The following is a 14,134-nucleotide window of genomic DNA, read 5'->3' as shown; positions in this document are numbered from 1 at the left end:
CAGCATATATATATATATATATATATATATATATATATATATATACACATATATACATACACACACACACACACACACACACACACACACACACACACACACACACATATATATATATACTTTATCCACCCCTCGGGTGCTGGTGGGCATCTAGGCTGATTCCATGTCTTGGGTGTTGTGATTAGTGCTTCAATAAACAGAATATGCATCGGGCGGTGGTGGCGCACACCTTCAATCCTAGCACTCTGGAGGCAGAAGCAGTTGGATCTCTGTGAGTCTGAAACCAGCCTGGTCTACAAGAGTGAGTTCTAGGACAGCCAGGGCTACACAAAGAAATACTGCCTTGAAAAACCCAAACAAACAAACAAACAAACAAATAAATAACAATCAGAATATGCAATAAAGCCTGTGGCATGCTGATTTGGAGACCTTCTGCTACATACCCAAGCATGGTATAAAGCTGGATCATATGAAGTTGGATTGTATGGCACCTGGGTTTTCATTGTTGGAGGAATCGCCATACCGATTTCCACTGTGGCTAGACTAACTTACGTTCCCACCAGCAGTGTGTTAGTGTCCCCCATCCCCACCAGCATTTGCTGTTATTTGGTATTTCGACAATAGCCCTTCTGACTGGGGTGAGATAGATATAAAAGCGCTTCCCAGCTTTCAACTTTGAGGCCAGTTGTCCAGACAGAAGTTGAGCTTTGACCACCAACGCTCTCTTTACAACTACCAGCCCACGGACCTGCACTTGAGAGAGCAGAATGGGCTTTCTGGGCTCTACATTTCTACCCATTCATTTGCTCTTTCCCTCGAAGGTAGAGAGCCCACAATCCATTCTACAGCCCAGCCTCCTCAGCAGAACAGGACTGTCCTCCAGCCATGATGCTTCCTCGTTAGCTGCCCGTTTGCTCAGGGGTCTGGCTCGCCCACTCTGCCCCCACCCCACGACGTCATCCTGCTCCAGTGAGTGAGTGACCCGGCTCCGCCTTCTCAGCTGCTCTCCCCCGGCTGGAGTGCCAGGGGCGGGCAGCCTTCTGCTGCGGGTGGGGGCAGCTCCTGGAACCCCAGGACAGCGTTCAGCAAGGAGCTCTGGTGAAATTAGAACCGGTGCTCTAAATTAAGGGGAGCAGATGTCCCTGTTTTGCTCGCGAGGCCTGGGTGGCCTGCTGTTCAGAGCGGAGTGGTGGAGGCACTGACCTCGGGGGCTGCTGTCAATCTCAGCGTGCAGATGGCCAGCCAGGACCCGGGAGCCCCTCTGCATTGGAAATGCGGTGGCGGGGAGATGCCGAGCTGCAGAAAGCTGTCTGGAGCGGGGGCAGCCAGCAGGCCGGGGAGCCGGAGGGCAGGAGAGAAAGGCCGCTGCGTGCACAATGGAGCCCCGCCGCGGCCCCTCAGAGGACAATGGGGTCCTCGGGGACCCGCAGTAGGCTGTGCCGGGCAGCCCGGGCTCCAGCTGCCTCTTCAGAACAAGGCAGTGCAAATACGCACACTCGATTCTAAATCCTCTTAGGCACTCTCCGTGTGAACGAGAAGAGGGGTGGCTTTACAATCCCGAACAATCCGAAGCTTGAAGAGGCCTAGAAACCGCAGTGCCAAGGACAAGGTCTGCAGCACGCATGCAAATGCATTCTCTAGACCACCAGAAAAGCTTTCTGCCTCGCGGTGACCGCTGCAGGAAACCCAGTGCGTGCCATAAACATTGCAATCTGGCCCTTCAGTGCCACATGGTGTCCCCAAACATTTAAGGATGTTTCCCCCTGCAAGAGACTTCCCATTAAGTGCTCAGAAAAGCCAGCTGAGCTGTGCAGCCATTAGTCACTCAGGTATTTACGCTGTTTTTCCTATTTCCTTTCTGTCTTGGCCTTCGTGGTCAGTGGTATAAAATTCCTGGGAACTCCCACCTAAATATCAGCTTCCTGTTTATGTGTTGAGCAGCTTTAACATTAGACTTCAAAAGCAGTTGACCCAAACTGAGGTGCAGGAGGAGGAGTGGGGGAGGAGGAGGAGGGGAAGGAGGAGGGGGAGCAGGAGGAGAGAGCAGGTCAGGGGTGCAAGTTCAAATTGCTTATGTCAAAATCAGAGGAGGAAGAAAGTAAAATTGAAATGTAACCTAATGCCCATGGTCTTGGCTCAGTTTCACGTGTCCCCCGTGTCTGCTGGCACCCATAAAACACATTCAGTAAAGTATGAGCACTTTCATTTGTAGCCTCCCCCTCCTTCCTTAAATGTGGCATGACGCTGGGTTGTTATCAAAGGTTAAAATGACCACATTAGCCCAACCTGTGTGCTCCTATGCGTGTGCCTTGCACCTCTTCACGGCTGTTTTTCTGTCAGCAAAACATTTCATTTTATAGTCACCTGAAATGCAGCCTCCCTGACCTAAGTGGGGGGGGGCAGGGCGGACCCCAGAGGCTACTTCTTGTAGCCATCTTCTGGCACAGAATTTTCTGTATTGTTTCCCCAGGAGGGAACAACTGTTCCTGGATGGAATCCTTAAAGATAAGAACCCTCTGCCTTGGAAAACAGCATCATCCCATGGCTGTCTTGTATTTCGATGGAAGTTTTCTGTCTGTAAAAGTGGAATCTGTCTCCACTTATAGAGTCATACAGAATAAATCTAATTTCTCTTCCACATGACATTATCCTTCAAGTATTTGGAGACAGTTCCATGTCCTGCAGCGTCCTCCCATCCTTCAGCTGTTTTCCTTACATCTGTCTCCGGGTCCTCCCCTGGGTTATCTAGAGATGTTCCAGCTTGCAGGAGTGCCTTGGAAACTGCAGGCAGGCACTTGGTTCATGCTAACACTCAGCTTCCTGACAAAAGGGGCTTAAAACCAAAGGAGAAGTGGGTGGACCAGCTATTTACTCAGACAGATCTCAATTTTGGCTTTCTACTCTGAGTCAGGAGGAACAAACCCAGCCATGAACCATAGAAAATAAGAAGAAAATTCTACCCCGTGCTGCTAGCCTTTCGTGGTCTTCAATTTTACCCCCACAAACCTCTGCTGAATAGGTACTATTATTATTCCGTTTTATAATTTCTGAGGTCAACTGACCCATACAAGGGCACACAGCCACAAGCAGCAGCTTCAAGTCTCCATGTAAAAGCTGCCGCCATGGAGCTCGGTGGCTAAATTCGAGGTCCCGAATTTGCTTTTCAGCACATTCTACAACGTACAGCTTTTATTTAAAGCCAGATTGTGTATATATCATGTTTATGTAGCTACAAGGACTTTTGAAATACAAGTTAAGAACTTTAGGGACGGGGAAAAAAGTTCTTTTTGGAAGCAAATGAAACAGAAATTCCCAGTTTAAGCCAAAAGTCATCCTGAACATGCTTTTCTTCCAATGCCATTACTTAACAGCGGAGTGTTATATTACCCTTGAATTTCCTGCCTAGGCTGAGGGCAGGCCAGGCCCTTGATGCCATTTCAATGTTTCCATGTATTTCAGCTCTGTCACAGCAGGGCCACCGCCCGCGCTTCAGTCCGTCCCTGCTGTGTCGGTTAGAGGCGAATATGTTTCCCATGCATACATTATAATTTTCCTCCAGTGCTTCTCAGCCCTGCCAGAACAAAAATAAAACCACAACAAGAAGATTTAGATCAGTCCCTTGATCACACTGCTGCTCTCTCACAGTTCAGGAGGGTTGGACATCAAACACTCCCAACTGTCATCTGTACATTCCTTCTCAGAATAAAGGAGCATTGGCATGTGCCCCTGCCAAAGTACTTTCTACCCGGAAAAGGTTAGAGTGACTTTTTTCTCCAGGAAAACACCCCACCAAAGGCACAGCAAATGGATGGAGTCAGTTCTGAGAAGGGTTTTACTCTGCCGTGAACTGTCTCCCACCGCCCAGGTAGGCTCTGCCTTAGCAAGGGTGTTGAGCTTTGTTCTAATTTGCAGCTGGTGCCTGGGAGACCCTTCTCTTACTACCCAATCCAAAGAGACCCCTGAAGACACTCTCACTGCTCACTTCCTTCCTGCAGAAGCCTTTTCCTGGGCTGGGGAGCTGCCTTAGTGGGTAAAGCTCTGGCTGTGTTTGAGTGAGGACCTGCGTTCCAACCCCCAGAACCCCCAGAAAGTTCGAGGCAGTAAGTGTACATCTGTAGCACCAGAGCCCCTCGAGTGGGATGGCAGGTAGAGATGGGAAATCCTGCAAGTTTGGGGGCCACTTAAGCTTACATAATCAGCGGTGGACAACAACAACAATAAAGAGACCCCATGTCAAACAACGTGGAAGAGAAATACTGACACAGGAGATTGTCTGCTGACCTCTGTGTGCAAGCTGTGGCACGGCACACAGGCACACACACACACACACACACACACACACACACACACACACACACGCACACACCACGACACTTATCCCTACCTCATTCCTTACTGTCTGCATGCTCATTTACAGCTCTCCTTATCACCTGTGCATAAGTCAAGTGACCTCATGTCTCTTGTTTATGACATGGTACATAGTAGGGCCTCAGGAGAGTTGTTTGAGTGAATGAATATTTCTTTTGTGCATACATGTTTTACTCTTGTGCTCTTATCTCCTTAAAATAAACATTTGGAATAGTTGACTTCGTAGAGGCAGAAAACAGACTAGCGCCTTGCAGGGGTTAGGCAGAGGCCGGAATCTGGGGAGTTTGTGTTCAATGGGGACTGAAATTCAGCTGGGGGAGATGATAACAATTCTGGAGAAGGGTGGCAGTGATGGCTGAACAACAAAGTAAATCGACTCGATGCCACCGAACTGCACTCTTAAAGTGATGAGCATGTTAATGGGCTTATTTTGAGCATGTAAAACTGTTAACTGATTAAGAACAGACAGAATTGTAGGTATATGCACACACATGGAAAGTGGAATAAAAGCATATATGCCTACCTGCTAAAAGAGTCAATTTCAGAGGAAAAAGTCTCACCACCCTAAAAGTACACATCTAAACTATCTGAGTTAGACTTACTGGGTGAAGGGCTTGTATGTACATCTTAAGGTTTGCTTCTGTTTCTAAGCTTAGCAGTTTACATCCCAGCTGTCTGCTCAGGAGAAGGCCCACTTTCTAAAATAGCCAGCACATTTTCTTTATTCTTGTACATAGGCATGATACACAAACACCCACTTGATTAATTTATTTGTATGTTTATTATTGAAAGTTAATAGCTTTTTATATTCATTGTTCTTTTATTAAATACACTTTTTTAAAATATTTATTTCTATGGGGATGTTTCTTTGAATTGATTTGTATGAATTCTGTGTGTAATAAAGGAATTAGCTCCTGGCACATCATTTTGTTTGGAAATAACATGTAGAGTCTGGGAGAAGGGGAGGGCAGGGAGAGCTGTGTAACTAGCAGATGGCTCTGGGAAGGGTGGCTTGCTTTCTGTTGTAGGCCGAAACACACAGCAGCCCTACGGATGCCTGCCGATGCTTTCCCCGCAGGAGGGCTGCTTGCAAACCATCAGGTATTGTCCACTCATTGCACCAGTGAGCAGTTACTGAACATGGGGTCACGTGTTGAGACTCAGAAGTGGGCAAGACAGGCATTATTCTTAGCTTGGAGACCTTCTACTCCAATAGAGAAAACGGGCAAACATCTTCAGATACATGACCCATGTGGCAAGTGGTGCCCAGGCACAGAAGAATGCTGAGAGCTGAGTGCGGAGGCCCTCTCCAGATCCAGGGTCAAGAAGAGCTCCCTGAGCACCTTAATCCAGTTTCTGACACAAACCCCCCTCCCATTATACAAATATTTGGAAATGTTTCCTCCACGTCTTCCTACATTTACAAGTTTCCTCATGAGCTTAGAAAAGAGCACATCACAGAGCTGTGAGTTACAGAAGCTTAAAATCCACATCGTCATTCCCCCCAGCCATGTTTTCCTCTTCCTTTGCCCTTTGCCACCTGTTACTTGATTGCTGTTTAGACCTGGATTAATTCTGTCTGGCCCTAGGCCCATGCTCATTTGCATGGCTATTCTACGCACACATCTGAGTCTTGAAGACAGCAGGCCAGCCTGAATTCAGACACCAATCCGCATCCATCAAGTGTCCCCAGCCCAGGGTGCCCACCGCACAGGAAAAGGGAGTAATGAATACTCCACGAGGTGGAATCGTGACGCACCAGAGTTGCCCCATGGTCACGCTGATGACTGAGCCACTCCATCATCCTTATGTTCCACGTGTCAAACACTTGTGGGATTCCATTTGGGGCTTCGGACATGTAATTATGGTTCACATTGTTTCCAAAGCCACAGTTAAGCCTCAGATTATATAATTAATTGTGAGTTACATGGAGTTCTTGGCTTGCTTTATACTTTCATCTTCGATGTTTAACACAAATCCTTGTTTCACTTAGTAACACCAAATTGTAGCCAGCCACACTAGTTGATAAAATACTTTCTGTACATGGTCCCCAATTCTTTTAGTCTTGAACAATCATATTTTTTTGCCCACCAACTGATTAATTAATTAAGTCAACCTTATTTAACTCAATCAATCAATACACAGAAAGTCTGTTAATTCATTCAGTAATAATTTATATTTATTATAAATATCTTGTATGTATTTATAGTTTAAATGTTTGCATATATTATTTATATTTGATATATAATATAGATGCCTATTTTCATTTTTATGTTAATAAATTATTTAATTTATGTTTATTTACATTCTACGCAATGAACAATGCTAAGTATGAAGCAGAAAACCTGCTTTCTGACCTTAGAATCATACATGCAACCTAGTTGGTACCCGTTTCGAGGCACACACTGTCAGGTGGTTATATCTGAATCAGCTGGGAAGCATTCAAAAGTCACATGTGCCTGTGCACTACATACCCAAATCCTCAGATTCAGAGGAAGGCAGCATGTAGACCAAGCAACAATAAAAGCGTACCCATTCTGGTAAGATTGCTACGGGCCACTGTTCTGGAATCCTCCTAGAACTCAAGTCCTTTGTACTGGCCATCACAGCTCTGGGTCCCTCTTCTGCCAAGCCAATAGTAGTTCTGGGCTCATGCCCAAGACCACTTGCTCACCTCTAAAGGACTGCTCCTCAGGCCTCCATGGCCATCTCCTCCCACGTCAGCTGCTAGCAGACACATCTTCACTGCACTACCCTGAGTCCCTTGCCTGGATACTTGCACTCTAAACTTGCCTTGTTTCTTTACTGGCTTCTAAGCTGTGAGTACTGTAGCCATAGTTACATCTCATGCCTGTCTATTTTCCCTTCTGTGAAGATGCTCCAAATAGACACTCAGGGTACAGAGGGTGGGGACCCCTGAGCACCTTGGATGAGCTTGGTCACTCTCCTGTGTGTAGTAGTTGACAAAGCAGCCAGAGAAGTGCTCATAGGGAGCATTGAATCCTAAAAGGGAGATGGGTAAGAGACTAGAGAGAGGACAAATGTGGGCTGGTGCCCCAAAGAAAGAACCAACTTCATTCCTTATTGCAGGAGAAGGTTCCAGTTGGTGTGTGTGTGTGTGTGTGTGTGTGTGTGTGTGTGTGTGTGTGTGTGTGTGTCAGGGGTATGGTGGGGGGCATTGTCATCAAGTATGAGAATGGCATAACAGAGAAGTTAAACGTCTGCCTTCTCTGTACCTGCTTCTCCATCCTGACCACAGGTGACTCACTGCTCTCCTCCTCCGGCTCTGGTCCAGACCCATCCTGCTGGCCTCTGCTGATGGGGAGTGACTAAGCTCTAGTGAGCCATGCGGGCATCTGTCGAAGAGCATCTGAGTGGCAGGGAACTCATACAGTTGCCTCATACAGTGCCTGTGACCAACTTGTGGATTCTGGTTCCTTTGAATTTTAAGTGTCAAGTCTGTTCACTTCAGATATGATATTTTTCCTGAATATAATTGATATAGATGACAAGTCAGAGAAGATACTTTCAATATTTGATGAAGCTTTAATTTCACATAGATAACATTTGGCTCAACCAATTCAGATTAGTCTCTTGAACGGATAGTCAATTCATGAAGTCTTCCAAAATTAACAGGCTTTCTAAGTACGTATAAAACTAGGAACATGGACTAGCTAGTTTTATAGTTTTAGTCTTTCCTCCTTAGAGCTGTTTCCTGTTTCTTGGCTTTGGTGATACCATCTTTTTGTCACTTGCCCTTTCTTGATGATTCAACTTTTACTTGCCACTCAAGCGGGTCCAGCCTCACTACTCCCCGCCATGCCCCTCTCACACACATGCTACAGCACACCTGTAGTAGAGCTGGATGACCAAGATGGGGTTCTTGTGCCTCAACTTCTCCTAGTCCAACAAGGGTGACCGCTGGATAGTGATCAATCATATCGAGGTGGTAAAGGCTATGGTGGCATTAGACCTACATCTTGGGGGACACAGAGCAAGCAGGCACGGAGAATCCCACACAAGTGGCTGGTGCACAACTCTGGAGTCCAGAGATCAGGGTGGCAAGGCAGATGTGACTCTCTAGGCGGGGAGTCCATGGTAGGAATGCAGACCCGGCAGGCAGCTGTCTGGCCAGTCCTGGCCTAAGTGCTCTGATTGGCTGTTGAAAGATCTGACTACTGAGTGTGACAGTCTTCCCACGTTCCCAGACCACAGGCCCTCAGCCACCCTCCAGGGCTCGCTGCCAAGCTGGAAGAAAGAATCTGGACCTACACTCTTGTGCTTGCAAGGTGGACAGGTTGTCGCATTCTGTTTATTTCTCTTCCTCTTGACTTGGAAGCAAAAGCTTCGTTGGACTGCTCCCTGGGCCTCCTCAGGGAGACACACGGCAGTCACATCTCATCTCTGGTTCAGACCATCCTCACTGGAGACATCCATCTGAGCCCCTAGAGAGGTCTGCAGGACCAGTCTAAAAATAGATGAACAGAGAAGTACAGACCCGGGGATAAATGCTCCTACCAGGCCCCATGAAAGCAGCTATATCAAATTCAGGCTTCCTCCCAGCCAAGCCACAGGGTCGTGAGAGACTTCCCATCTTGCCTTCTTGAGCTGGGAAAGGAGAGGAGGAAGTGGGGAGGCAGGATGTGGTGGATGGCCTGTGTGCTGCTTAGAGGGCAGAGGCCCAGAGCAAAACTCCTCCTAAAGATTTTGTTATGGCTATGCTAAGCAGCTGATCTCTCTCTCTCTCTCTCTCTCTCTCTCTCTCTCTCTCTCTCTCACACACACACACACACACACACACACACACACACACACACACACTGCACCACACCACACCACACCGTACCACACCCTAGCAGAGAGAGAGAGAGAGAGAGAGAGAGAGAGAGAGAGAGAGAGAGAGAGAGAGAGAGAGAGAGAGAGAGAGAACCCAGACAGTCCTAAGTATCCAGAGGAACCTTGGAGTTAAGATGACTTTCCTAAGGGGCAGCCACCTGCTCTGGAGGAAGGGTTTTCAGAGATGTACAACCATGACCAAGACCATTAGAAACACAGTACTTACCACATCAATTTATGATTGGGTAGACAAAATCCGGAGTTATAGTCTGTTTCTGATGATTCCTGGGCAAGCAGGTATGTGACTGTCATCCAAGTGTCTTGTTGTACCTTCTGTGCCAGCATCCCTTCCGCCTGCCTATCCAGCAGCTCTGCTACTGTGAGTTGGACCAGTTCTGTCTCAGGATACAAGGTACTGGAATTCCAACAGAAGTCGATCTCCATCCAGTGGGGTCTGCGATGGGAAAGCTATGTCCTCCTTGTTTCTGATCATTTCCTCTGTGTGTGTGTGTGTGTGTGTGTGTGTGTGTGTGTGTGTGTGTGTGTGTGTGTGTGTGTGTGTGTGTATTAAAGCTAATCCAAGGAAGAGATGATGACTTAGTCACTTCTGGATCCCCAGGAAGTAGCTCAGGGCCTTCCATTAGCAGGCTGGCTAAGCAACTTACCTTGAATGTGTGAAGCTCTGAGCATATTTCTGGTGAGTCACACTGACAGGGGTAACTCGTGTGCTAGAGTCTCAGAGATCCTTGCCAAAACACCTTGTGCTGCTCTCCTTCACATTTGGGGATAGCCGCAGAGATGTTCTACCACTTCAGATCCTTGTTCCATTCCGAGCATCCCTCGGGCAGCCTCCCCATCTCCTCCTTGCCCTGGGAAAGAGTCTGTCTGGAAAGCACATCCTCTATTACAGATGTGAAATGGGATTGCTGGACAGGGAGGAAGACAGAATTGTTATTATTTGAGTGGCTACAGATGCCAGGCCAAGTAGCATGTGGAGTGGAATTCTAGCCTGGAAGTGTTTCTCTAGGAAGCCCAGAGGCAGGATGACATATGGGTAAAACTCACCTGAAATCACATTGCTGAGGTTCATGTCTCAGAACTGTCACTTGCAAATGGCAAGATTTCAGGTAAAATTAATCTCTTTGCAACTCAATTTCATTTCTACAGTGTGATGGGGTGATTCTCCTACTCGTGGGCCTCAGTGGATCTAATGAACATTATAACTTTCAGGTCCTTGGAAGGTGCTCAGTAAATGCCACCTCCTCCTCCGTAGATCAGAAAGCATCTTGTCCTGGCTGAACACCTTGATTTATCTGGTCAGGTGAAATAGGCGTCGAACCACGTGTGCATACATTTGGACATTTGGAGCAGAGAAGGAAAGGCACAAAGGAAAGGCACTGCTCATGAAACAAACTAAGTTTGCCTCTGGGGGACCTATTTGGAGTTGAGTATGTGCTCTTTGGGGCACACTCACTCACAGCTATAGCCCCCCCCCAGTAGAAAAACAACCCCTACGAGGTAGTTGAGCCATGATTTAGATCAAGCCATTCCTTGACCCTCCTCCTTTTTATTTCATGAGACTTCATGCAGTTACTTAATTTAGTGCTGAAGACTTGAAGGGCTATGGGATACATTTGCATATGGTGATGGATGGGGCTTCCGACAGCCCAGAGCTTTGCTCTGCCAGCATTTTTATTACCCCTGGATTTCACCAAACAGCAAACCTGCACAGGTCACAGGGATGTGAGTACTCCTCTCAGGTTGCAGAGAGATGAGGTAGACACTTTAAAACTGCCCAGCAAGGCTAGGGAGATGGCTGAGAGGTGAAAATTCTTCCTGCCTAACTGGAGGACCAGAATTGGGAATCTTCAGAAATACACACACACACACACACACACACACACACACACACACACACACACAAAGCCAGATGGCCATGGTGGCCTGTCTGTAATTCCAGCCTCAGAAGGTGGACATCCGAGTCCTCAGAACAGGATGGTTAGGAAGACTAGAGCTTATCAGTTAGTGAGCTCCAGGTTTGACTGAGAGACCCTGCCTTATTAAACAGTTTAGAAATGCCATTAGAGATAATTCTTTAATCTTGGGCTTGTAGACACACACTCATATGCATGTACCCATAAACACACATACCACCCCATACACAGACAAAAAATGGAGAAAAAAAAGAACAACAGCAACAGCAAACACTCACACACACAGAGGGAGGGAGGGAGGGGAGGAGGGAGGAAGGGAGAGAGAGAGAGAGAGAGAGAGAGAGAGAGAGAGAGAGAGAGAAACTGAGCCACCGTCTTTTACAAAGAGGTGAAATGAAGGAGCTGGCCGTCTTCTGTGGCCCATGTGTTTTTAATTAGAAACAGGGGCCATCAGGACTTTTGAAAAACAATGAAACTTTGCTAGCCCAATTAAAAATCCCTGTCACCACAAGTCTGTGATTGAGCTTCTGGAGGACAAAGCATGTGGAAAATATTGTGACTTAGCTGTCCAGGGGCATGGCTGCCGAGGGGGTGAGTCCCTGGGGACCTCAAACCACCTGAGGGTAACAGGGCAGGGCAGGGCAGTGGCCTTGATCCATCTTCCCTGGAGCTTCGGACAGCCACAGTCTTTTTGCAGCGTCCTCCTGGAGAGAAAATTGTACCACTCCCCCCTCCCCCTATTCCGAATGTTACTTCCTCCCCCACCAAACTGAACTGCAAGTGTCCTCGGTCAAGCGAAAACACGCCTCGACCTCAGAAATGCTTGCTCACCAAAGACCATTTTTCCTGACTTGTCATTTGGTCAGTTATCAGTGGGTTCAGGTTCTGGGTGGTCCAAGCTCCTCTGGGATCTTGGGAACTTCCATGGTTTCAGTTTCCGGAGTTTTCTGCTTGCCTAGGAGTTCCAAGGAAGCTGAGCTTGCTGAGGAAGTGGGCGGCAGGCAGGATCCTGCCGCAGAGGTGGTTCAGCATGGGGAAGAGCCAGAGCTCAGCTTAGCAGTCCTCCTCTTCTGTTAACCGAGGGCTGGCAGGAGCTGGCCCGAGGTGAGGCGGCTGCCTCTAGCACACCAGCTAAAAACGATGCTCCCTTGGAAATGTTCACATATTGGATACTAATTTAGACAATCTTTCCAGGCGCCTCTCTGAGGCGTCAGCATCAGTAAGCCTCATGCAGCGGCCTCCCTGAGGGCCCCAAGTCTGATGCCACCTGGGGGGCGTTAAGTCTCTGACTCTGCATGCTTTGCTGCATTCTTCTAATTTGAAGTATGCAAACTAGGCTTCTCCCTTCACAGCCGCCATCCCCTGCAATTTGGTTGAAGAGCTGAGCACATTTCACAGCAAGAGGATTGAGACCTTCCGAAAGGGATGGAGAGTGCTCAAATGAACAATTTCCATTTATAGCTCTCCTGAGGTGTGTGTGTGTGTGTGTGGGGGGTGATAAACACAGAAGCATCTGCTGGGAAGGTTAAGGTGTAGCCTCGATTCTTCAGCTGCTTCTTTTGGCAGTCAGATGGGAAGGAGGTTACGGCACACAGAGCCTAACCCACAGGCCTAGTCCAGCACGCCATGGGGATGGCCGATAAGGAAGAAAGAAGCAGGCCAGTTGTCTTCTAGAAGAAGACAGGAAGAGGCCCTCTGATAACGGAACTGGTTCTTAGCAGCCTGAGGCCACCCTCTCACCAGAGAAGCCATTAACTTGTACTCTGCAACACTAACAAACAAAAAGGCACAGCTGGGTCTCCAAAGGAGCAGGAATCTTGCCCATAAAAAATACAATGTTTTCATTTATTCATCTGAGGTTTTCATACATGTATACAGTGTATTTTGGCACATCTACCCCTGATCTCTCCCAATTCCTCCAGCACCCCCCTCCAACCTCACGTCTTCTTTTTTTGTTTGTTTGTTTTTTATAACTCGCTGAGTCCAGATTCTGCTGCCTGGATGTGAATGGATGTGAGGCCATGCACTGGAGCAGGGGAAATTTATCAGTGACTGTGCATGCATCCAAAGAACACTGACCCCGCCCACCCCCAAGCCGCCATCAACCGCCAATGGCCCCTCAGTTAGTGGCAGAACCCGCATCCCTCGATGGCATTTTGTCTGGCTTGCTATCACAGCACAATCGCAGTGGGCTCATGGGCACAATGTCCCTGTCACAGGTTCACATCCTTCGTCCCATATCCAGCTTCCACACTCTTGTAGCCTCCTCTTCAGAGATACTCCCTGAGATTGAGCACGGATGGGGGAGGCTAATAAAATGACCCACTCAAGGGTGAGCACTCACGGTAACTTATTCTCAGCCCATTGACTAGTTGTGAGTCTTTGAAACAACCTGTCTGCTACAAAAAGAAGCTTCTGTGACTGAGGCTTAGAGCAGCACTAATCTATGGGTGCAAACACACATGTCTAGAAGGAAGTCATAACAACATGACCACTTAGCAAGCAAACAGTAGTAGCGCCCCCCCACTTCCCCAGAGCCTATGGCTTCCCCACCCATGGGTTTTTAACCAAATTTACATAAAGTGCCGGGCATGAATTCCCTCCTGTAGCAGGCCTCAAATCTGATCAGAAAGTGTTTCCAGCTACCTCTATAATAGTCATGTCACTACTGTACCAATGAGCACATTTTGCTTGGCAGGTTGGTATAGTTAATGCAAGATTCAGCCCCGGGGAAAGATCACTGGTGAGAAACCTGCTCCTGGGGTTTGCATGGCATCTTTTGGCAGTAGGAACACTAACTAGTAGGGAGGAAGTTTCTCGTCCATTCAGATTGATTTGCCAATATTCTATAACCAAATATGTGTGTGATGTCTTCAAACACAGGGTCTTACCATCTAGTTAAGGGTAGTGGCAATAGCCTGTATTGGGGGGGGGTACCTACTGTCTTTCCACAACTCTATACCCTGGCTAAACACCAGGGACATGTGTTTGTTAAA

The sequence above is a fragment of the Peromyscus leucopus genome, chromosome 5 (assembly GCF_004664715.2).
Source record: "Peromyscus leucopus breed LL Stock chromosome 5, UCI_PerLeu_2.1, whole genome shotgun sequence".
Classification (NCBI taxonomy): domain Eukaryota; kingdom Metazoa; phylum Chordata; class Mammalia; order Rodentia; family Cricetidae; genus Peromyscus; species Peromyscus leucopus.
Note: the sequence above shows the minus strand (reverse complement) of the source record.